The sequence below is a fragment of the Bos taurus genome, chromosome 16 (assembly GCF_002263795.3).
Source record: "Bos taurus isolate L1 Dominette 01449 registration number 42190680 breed Hereford chromosome 16, ARS-UCD2.0, whole genome shotgun sequence".
Lineage (NCBI taxonomy): Eukaryota > Metazoa > Chordata > Mammalia > Artiodactyla > Bovidae > Bos > Bos taurus.
This window is the reverse complement of record NC_037343.1, coordinates 68,084,667-68,094,561: the sequence shown is the minus strand read 5'-3', so window position 1 is coordinate 68,094,561 and position 9,895 is coordinate 68,084,667.

Genomic DNA, 9,895 nt, shown 5'->3' with positions numbered 1-9,895 from the left:
TTGGGTTTATCTTCTCTCAGCTAAGGCTACCATTTTGTTTCTCTGCCTGATAAGTCATACTTTCAACGTCTCAAGTTGTAGCACATTATGGCAGCACACCTCTGGGAATGAAGTCACCTGGGAACTAAGTCTTCTGTTTGATACACGAGATTTTGTGGGGAGTGTTAATTAAGCAACTTCCCTCAAGCAGGTGGTTTGTTGGAATGTCACTGAGTTTGTTCTTTCATTACTAAGTTGTGTTGTGTGGGAGCACACACACACTGTTACACAATCAAAACCAAGAAGCTATAGGGTTTTGCGAATTTGATGCTACAATGTTAAGATAATAATTTTTTTTTGCTTTTCAATTGTATGGGATTACTGTATTAATCTCTATGAAACCTTGTAATAAAGGATTACAATACTTAAGAATATGTAAGAAAAGACAATGAATTCCCCGGGAATAACATGGCACCGCATTGACCAGCACAATTTACTGACAAAATGTGAATTGAAAAGTCATAAGTAAGTAAAGAGTGCCACAGCATGGTTATAGTACCTATTTCATATAAGCTTGACCAAAACATTTTTTGAAGCTAAAATAGGATTACTTTGTTGCTATTAAAATTTATTCCATAACTGCACATTAAAATAAAAAATTTAAATCTATCAGTTGTTTAGCTTAAAGATTCTCTTAAAATAGACACATATGATGATTTGTTATTATTAATTAAAGGCCAAAAGTCACCCTACTGGTAAATGGATGAGCGGTACTAATATGAATAGGAGAATGTGGCTCAGACGGTAAAGCGTCTGTCTACAATGCGGGAGACCTGGGTTCTATCCCTGGGTTGGGAAGATCCCCTGGAGAAGGAAATAGCAATCCACTCCAAGACTATTGTCTGGAAAATCCCATGGACAGAGGAGCCTGGTAGGCTACAGTCCATGGGATCCCAAAGAGTTGGACATGACTGAGCAACTTCACTCACTCACTCACTCAATTTTACTTTTATCTGATTTCAAGTTCTATGCTTTCAATAATCTATGATGTAAGCAAATGCCTGTATAACCTAAAAGATATCCTCCACCTCACCCCATCACCACTGCAATAACTAATGATCTTGGCTTCACAGGCCTACAGGATCAATTACTACACATATTTTTCAGAAATCACAATACCTCAAATAGGACTTACCAGGTTGGAGGGACTTTATAGTAATCTTGTCAAACAGAATAGATAGGTAGTAATATTCATTTTTCTTCAACCAAGGAGAATAAAATTCAAACTCTATAGGTACTAATGTTTATATGGCCTTAAGTGACAGAAATCAGAGTGGGGTTTCTGGCTTGCAGTCAGTACATTTGGATGATTATGAGAACACGTGGGGTCAGAGGTTAGGAGACCAGGACTGCAAGCTAATCTCTGTCTGATTAGTTGTACAGTGGTAAGCAAGTCACTTAAATCCATGAGTTTCTAGTTCTTTTTTTGTAAATAAATCAATCCTACTCCCCTTGCTTGTCTTTAGAGACTCTCTTATCAATCAAATGAAATAGTATATTAAACACCTTTTACAGACTGTGAAGAACTATGCATGTTAGCTGTTTTATTATTTTCTTTCTACCACCACAACATAAGAATGCTTCAATAACGTGGTGAAGTTTAATCACTGTTTTTCAAAATAAACCGATAACTGTAACCTAAGCTAAAATGTCCATTTTAAATTACTCATTCAACATTAAGATTTTTATACCAGTCTGGAAAAATGCATAATCATCCAATTCTTACTGATAGCCTATCATTTAGGGATGCAATGTTATTGGCTTAGTAAAGAGTCTCCACTAAGTACAGCATATGTATTACATGTAGTAAAACAGATCTGGAGTTACAGAAGGTGAGCTTTAATAATGTGATAGTAATTCTGATATTAGATAAACCTTCAAAAAATCCAAACACTGTACACAAAGCAGATTAATCTAACTCATATCTCACAGGACCTAACATGGTAATAAATTTAGATTTTTGCTCTTTAAAATTGGCTAGAAGACCATCCGGAGAAGGCAATGGCACCCCACTCCAGTACTCTTGCCTGGAAAAATCCCATGGACGGAGGAACCTGGTGGGCTGCCGTCCGTGGGGTCGCTAAGAGTCGGACACGACTGAGCGACTTTACTTTCACTTTTCACTTTCATGCATTGGAGAAGGAAATGGCAACCCACTCCAGTGTTCTTGCCTGGAGAATCCCAGGGACGGGGGAGCCTGGTGGGCTGCCGTCTATGGGGTCACAGGGTCGGACACGACTGAAGCGACTTAGCAGCAGCAGCAGAAGACCATCTCCTTGAGCAGCAGGTGACAGCAGTAATTTCATAAAAGTTTCTTGAAAGTGTTGCCAAGGAGCCAAGGGGTATATTTCCTTTATGTGGTTCAGACCTGTTCAAATTCTGTAACTCCAGGTTATCTGTTTTTATTCATATCATTAGTTATTAGTCATACAATGAGTTCAAGCAAGTTCTGAAATAAGGTTATCTACATCCTTTTATATTACAACATTGTTATAAAATTAACATAACAGCTTTGAAGAGCATTTCCACATTCACAAAACAATGTAAGAAATTCTGGCTTTTACAACTCTGTTGTTGTACAGTCACTGAGTCATCTAAAGACACTCATCTATAGGGGAGTGCTACAGTGCTGATAAGCACAGGCCACAGGCCGTGCGGGTGAAGGAAAGCACACAGAGGAGAAATGGGTCTTTTTCGCCCTTAGGATGAAGGCCAGGAAAAAAGTTGAGAGCAATTAGCACCTGGAAAAGCTAGGATTTTGCAGAAATTCCAAGCCCAGGGACAATATGTATAAAGGCATGGTTGAGAATGTGTTAAAAATGGGAAGGTGATTCTCTGAGTTGGGTAGATCATCCACTTATAGGTTTTCATTATGTCTTTCTCATTAATCCATTTTATTCCTGGGTATCTTTAAATTATCTACAGTAGCAAACAAAATGAACAAATCTACCACCTTGGTAGAATCATTTTTTAAAATATGTGTTACACTATTGTAATCCAATTACATAATATTACATAATGTTATCATGTTTTCTACGGGCAGGATATGCTCTGAAGTTCTATTTCTCATTAGAGAAATGTAACTATATTTGCATTAACAGACCTATTGATGTGCCAGTGTTAGTCACTCAACTGCGTCGGACTCTTTGCAACCCCACGGACTGTACCCCACCAGGCTCCTCTGTCCATGGGATTCCCAGGCAATACTGGATTGGGTTGCCAAGCCCTCCTCCAGGGACCTTTCCTAGCCAGAGATCCAACCCAGGTCTCCCGCATTGCAGGCGGATTCTTTATAGTATGAAGACGCGCTAATGTAGAACAATTTTGGAGGAATGCTTCCATCTAGTGGTCAAACTGAAAATTTCAGTCAGTTCAGTCGCTGAGTCATGATGGACTCTGTGACCCCATGGACTGCAGCACGCAGGGCCTCCCTGTTCATCACCATCCCCGGGAGCTTGCTCAAACTCATGTGTATTGAGTCGGTGATGCCATCCAACTATCTCATCCTCTGTCGTCCCCTTCTCCTCCTGCTTTCAATCTTTCCCAGCATCAGGGTCTTTTCAAATGAGTCAGTTCTTTACATTAGGTGCCTCCAGCACCACAGTTCAAAAGCATCAATTCTTCGGCACTCAGCTTTCTTGATAGTCCAACTCTCACATCCATACATGACTACTGGAAAAACCGTAGCCTTGACTAGACGGACCTTTGTTGGCAAAGTAATGTCTCTGCTTTTGAATATGCTGTCTAGGTTGGTCATAGCTTTTCTTCCAAGGAGTAAGCGTCTCTTAATTTCAAGGCTGCAGTCACCATCTGCAGTGATTTTGGAGCCCCCCAAAATAAAGTCTGTCATGGTTTCCATTTTTCCCAATTTATTTGCCATGAATTGATTCACTTACATGCAAATATATTTCTCAGTGTTTCTTAAGAGTTTTATATACTGATCAAATATCTTGTTATTCATTAATATTTAATAATTTCTTATTTATTTTCAGTTATTGAGGGTGCTAACAATTAAGCCTTGTACCTGGTCTCTTGATTCTCGAGGAAATATCTTCTGTAAAGAAAAAATAAGTCGTCAAAGAAGACCTTGTATTTGTTAAAGGTTTGTTGTTGTCAATTCTTAATTAATTTTAATTGGAGGATAATTGCTTTACAATGTTGTGATGGTTTTTGCTATACATCAACATGAATCAGCAACAGGTATACATGCGTCCCCTCCATCCTGAACCCCGCTCCCACCTCCCTCCCTACCCCATCTGTCTGGGTTGTCCCAGAGCACTGGCTTTGGGTGCTCTGCTTCATGTATCGAAATTGCACTGGTCATCTATTTTACATATGGTAATGTACACATTTCAGTGCTGTTCTTTCAAATCATCCATTCTTGCCTTCTCCAGTGAGTCCAAATCTTAATTTGGACTCCCTTGCTGCCATGAATGTAGGACCATCGGAACGATTTTTCTAAATTCCATATATATGCGTTAATGTGCAGTATTTGTCCTTCTCTTTCTGACTTACTTCACTCTGAATAATAGACTCCAGGTTCATCCACCTCATTAGAACTGACTCAAATGTGTTCCTTTTTATAGCTGAGTAATATTCCATTGTGTAAATGTACCACAACTTCCTTATCTATTCATCTGCTGATGGACATCTAGGTTTGCTTCCGTGTCCTAGCTATTGTAAATACTGTTGCAATGAATGTTGGGATACATGTGCCTCTTTCAATTCTGGTTTCCTCAGGGTGTATGCCCAGCAGGAGGATTGCTGGGTCAGATGGCAGTTCTATTCCCAGTTTTTAAAGAAATCTCCACACTGTTCTCCATAGTGGCTGTACCGGTTTGCATTCCTACCAATGTAAGACGGTTCCCTTTTCTCCACACTCCCTCCAGCATTTATTGCTTGCAGTCTTTTTGATGTGACCAGTGTGAGATGGTATCTCATTGTGGTTTTGATTTGCATTTCTCTGATAATGAGTGATGTTGAGCATCTTTTCACATGTTTGTTAGCCATCTGCGTGTCTTCTTTGGAGAAATGTCTATTTAGGTCTTTTGCCCGCTTTTTGATTGGGTTGTTCTTTTTTCTGGAATTGAGCTGCATGTGTTGCTTGTACATTTTGGAGATTAATTAAAATTTTTATACACCCTTTATCATTTGATACTCATAGTCATCTTATGAGAATATAAAAGTATTTAATTTTATTCCCCCTTTTATAGATGAGCAAACAAAAACGTAACAGAGTAAGAAATTTACCCCAAGGGCGTCATGCAAAAAACTGACTCATATCAGGACAATTCAGTTTGAATGTTTCATTTTCTTGATGCATTACAGACTTGTTTCATCATTAACTCTCTTGGTAAAGCTGTGAATCCTTTATGTGATGTGAATCATATTGATTTTGTAAGTCTGGAATTTGGAAGATGTGAAGTATTGTAATGTAACGTATTAGTCGGCATAGGCTACTTAATCCAGCATAATGACTCCTAGATCTCAGGAATTTCACACAAGAAAGTAGTATTTCTCATCTTGATTCAGCAATAACTTGTATCACATCTGCTTGCAATTCACCAGGGAAATGAATGGGAGCAAATTACCGGTTTGAGGAGGATAACTTTCTACCACAGGAGCTCTACTCCATTTTCTCATTTATTAATGGGTATATAAAGTAAGGCTCTTGGATCATTGGGCTTGCAAAGCATTACTGTGTTTTTGCTATTATTTCTGTTTTGTTTTGTTCCCATAAAGGACTTCAAGATCACAGAATTGTTTTCATCTTAATCCTTAGTTCATGGCATTTTTATGATTGGTCCATGTACGCATGTATGTGTCCAAGTCACTTCAATCATGTCCGACTCTGTGCGGCTCTATGGACTGTAACCTGCCAGCTCCTCTGTCCTTGGGAGTCTCCAGGCAAGAATACCGGAGTGGGTTGCCATGCCCTCCTCCAGGGGATCTTCCCCACCCAGGGAGTGAACCCACATCTCTTATGTTTCCTGCATTAGCAGGTGGCTACCACTAGTGCCACCTGGGAAGCCCGGTCCATGTATAGTTCTCTTCTAATATGTATATGTGCCTGCGTGCGTGTGTGTTTATCTAATATGTATATGTGCCTGCGTGCGTGTGTGTTTATCTAATATGTACATGTGCCTGCGTGTGTGTGTTTATCTAATATGTACATGTGCCTGCGTGTGTGTATTTATCTAATATGTACATGTGCCTGTGTGTGTGTATTTATCTAATATGTACATGTGCCTGCGTGTGTGTATTTATCTAATATGTATATATGCCTGTGTGTGTGTATTTATCTAATATGTACATATGCCTGCGTGTGTGTATTTATCTAATATGTATATATGCCTGTGTGTGTGTATTTATCTAATATGTACATGTGCCTATGTGTGTGTATTTATCTAATATGTATATATGCCCGCATGTGTGTTTATCTAATATGTATATATGCCTGTGTGTGTTTATCTAATATGTACATGTGCCTGCGTGTGTGTTTATCTAATATGTACATGTGCCTGCGTGTGTGTTTATCTAATATGTACATGTGCCTGCGTGTGTGTGTTTATCTAATATGTACATGTGCCTGCGTGTGTGTATTTATCTAATATGTACATGTGCCTGCGTGTGTGTATTTATCTAATATGTATATATGCCTGCGTGTGTGTGTTTATCTAATATGTATATATGCCCGCGAGTGTATTTATCTAATATGTATATATGCCTGCGTGTGTGTGTTTATCTAATATGCATATATGCCCGCGTGTGTGTGTTAATCTAATATGTATATATGCCCGCGTGTGTGTGTTTATCTAATATGTATATATGCCCGCGTGTGTGTGTTTATCTAATATGTATATATGCCCACGTGTGTGTGTTTATCTAATATGTATATATGCCTGCGTCTGTATTTATCTAATATGTATATATGCCTGTGTGTGTGTGTATTTATCTAATATGTACATGTGCCTGTGTGTGTGTATTTATCTAATATGTATATATGCCTGTGTGTGTTTATCTAATATGTACATGTGCCTGCGTGTGTGTATTTATCTAATATGTACATATGCCCGCGTGTGTGTGTTTATCTAATATGTATATATGCCCGTGTGTGTTTATCTAATATGTACATGTGCCTGTGTGTGTGTATTTATCTAATATGTACATATGCCTGCGTGTGTGTATTTATCTAATATGTATATATGCCCGCGTGTGTGTGTTTATCTAATATGTATATATGCCCGCGTGTGTATTTATCTACTATGTATATATGCCCGCGTGTGTGTTTATCTAATATGCATATATGCCCGCGTGTGTGTGTTTATCTAATATGTATATATGCCCGCGTGTGTGTGTTTATCTAGTATGTATATATGCCTGCGTCTGTATTTATCTAATATGTATATATGCCCGCGTGTGTGTGTTTATCTAATATGTATATATGCCTGTGTGTGTGTGTATTTATCTAATATGTACACGTGCCTGTGTGTGTGTATTTATCTAATATGTACATATGCCCGCGTGTGTGTATTTATCTAATATGTATATATGCCCGCGTGTGTGTGTTTATCTAATATGCATATATGCCCGCGTGTGTGTGTTTATCTAATATGCATATATGCCCGCGTGTGTGTGTTTATCTAATATGCATATATGCCCGCGTGTGTGTGTTTATCTAATATGTATATATGCCCGCGTGTGTGTGTTTATCTAGTATGTATATATGCCTGCGTCTGTATTTATCTAATATGTATATATGCCCGCATGTGTGTTTATCTAATATGTATATATGCCTGTGTGTGTGTATTTATCTAATATGTATGTATGCCTGTGTGTGTTTATCTAATATGTACATGTGCCCACGTGTGTGTATTTATCTAATATGTATATATGCCTGTGTGTGTGTGTATTTATCTAATATGTACACGTGCCTGTGTGTGTGTATTTATCTAATATGTACATATGCCTGCGTGTGTGTATTTATCTAATATGTATATATGCCCGCGTGTGTGTGTTTATCTAATATGTATATACGCCCGCGTGTGTATTTATCTAATATGCATATATGCCCGCGTGTGTGTATTTATCTAATATGCATATATGCCCGCGTGTGTGTGTTTATCTAATATGCATATATGCCCACGTGTGTGTGTTTATCTAATATGCATATATGCCCGCGTGTGTGTGTTTATCTAATATGCATATATGCCCGCGTGTGTGTGTTTATCTAATATGTATATATGCCCGCGTGTGTGTGTTTATCTAGTATGTATATATGCCTGCGTCTGTATTTATCTAATATGTATATATGCCCGCGTGTGTGTGTTTATCTAATATGTATATACGCCCACGTGTGTATTTATCTAATATGTATATATGCCCACGTGTGTGTGTTTATCTAATATGCATATATGCCCGCGTGTGTGTGTTTATCTAATATGTATATATGCCCGCGTGTGTGTGTTTATCTAATATGTATATATGCCCGCGTGTGTGTGTTTATCTAATATGTATATATGCCTGCGTCTGTATTTATCTAATATGTATATATGCCCGCATGTGTGTTTATCTAATATGTATATATGCCTGTGTGTGTGTGTATTTATCTAATATGTATGTATGCCTGTGTGTGTTTATCTAATATGTACATGTGCCCACGTGTGTGTATTTATCTAATATGTACATATGCCTGCGTGTGTGTATTTATCTAATATGTATATATGCCCGCGTGTGTGTTTATCTAATATGCATATATGCCCGCGTGTGTGTGTTTATCTAATATGCATATATGCCCACGTGTGTGTGTTAATCTAATATGTATATATGCCCGCATGTGTGTGTTTATCTAATATGTATATATGCCTGCATCTGTATTTATCTAATATGTATATATGCCTGCATGTGTGTTTATCTAATATGTATATATGCCTGTGTGTGTGTGTTTAATAATGTAATAAGCACCTCTGGACATAACAGCGAACAGGAAATTTCAGACTTTGGCAGTAAGTTACATCTAGTTGTGTGGTCCCCACTCCGTCCACCTGCTGATCAACACACACCCACTAAGCCAGGAGTGAGTTACCTCATAGCTGACAAATGGGCCAAGCTCAGTCTCATCTCTGCACCTCAGTTCATGCAGTGACTCAGACTTAGAACCTTCCCCTAACTTCTCATGGCTTCATGAACCCACCTGTAAATGCCGAAGTCCATATTCTTCTTGCCCTTCCCAAAACGTACATGATAACTAGCACATAATTCAGAAATCCTAAAGGTATTTCATATTTGTTTCTTTTTTCACTCAACAAAAATATCATAAATTCCTTAATGACAAGGGTCTTCATTTCATATGTGTCCTTCAAAATGAATTTATTTTGTTTACCATGCATTATCCCATCAGCAAAAAATACTGTGCCAATCCCTAAAATGTGCTCTCCCAGGTACAGTCACCAGACAAAATAAGTGGTGTGATTACTCTTTTAAAAATAAGTAGCCTTTAAACACTTCTGATCATTATTGTTGTTGTTTAGTTGCTGAGTCCTATCCAACTCTTTTGGGACCCCATGGACTGTAGCCCACCAGGCTCCTCTGTCCATGGGATTCTCCAGGCAAGAATACTGGAGTGGGTTGCCATTTCCTCCTCCAGGGGATCTTCCCAACCCAAGGATCGAACCTGGGTCTCCTGCATTGGCAGATGGATTCTTCCTCACTGAGGAAGCCCATGAAAACACACAGACCATGACTAACACAAATTATGCCCATTGAATGAGGAAGTTGTATGAGTTTGGATGGCCCATTTGAAATGGGCAAGTTTGAAATGTCAGGAAGCAGTATGATCAGGCTTCCTTGGGTTGTG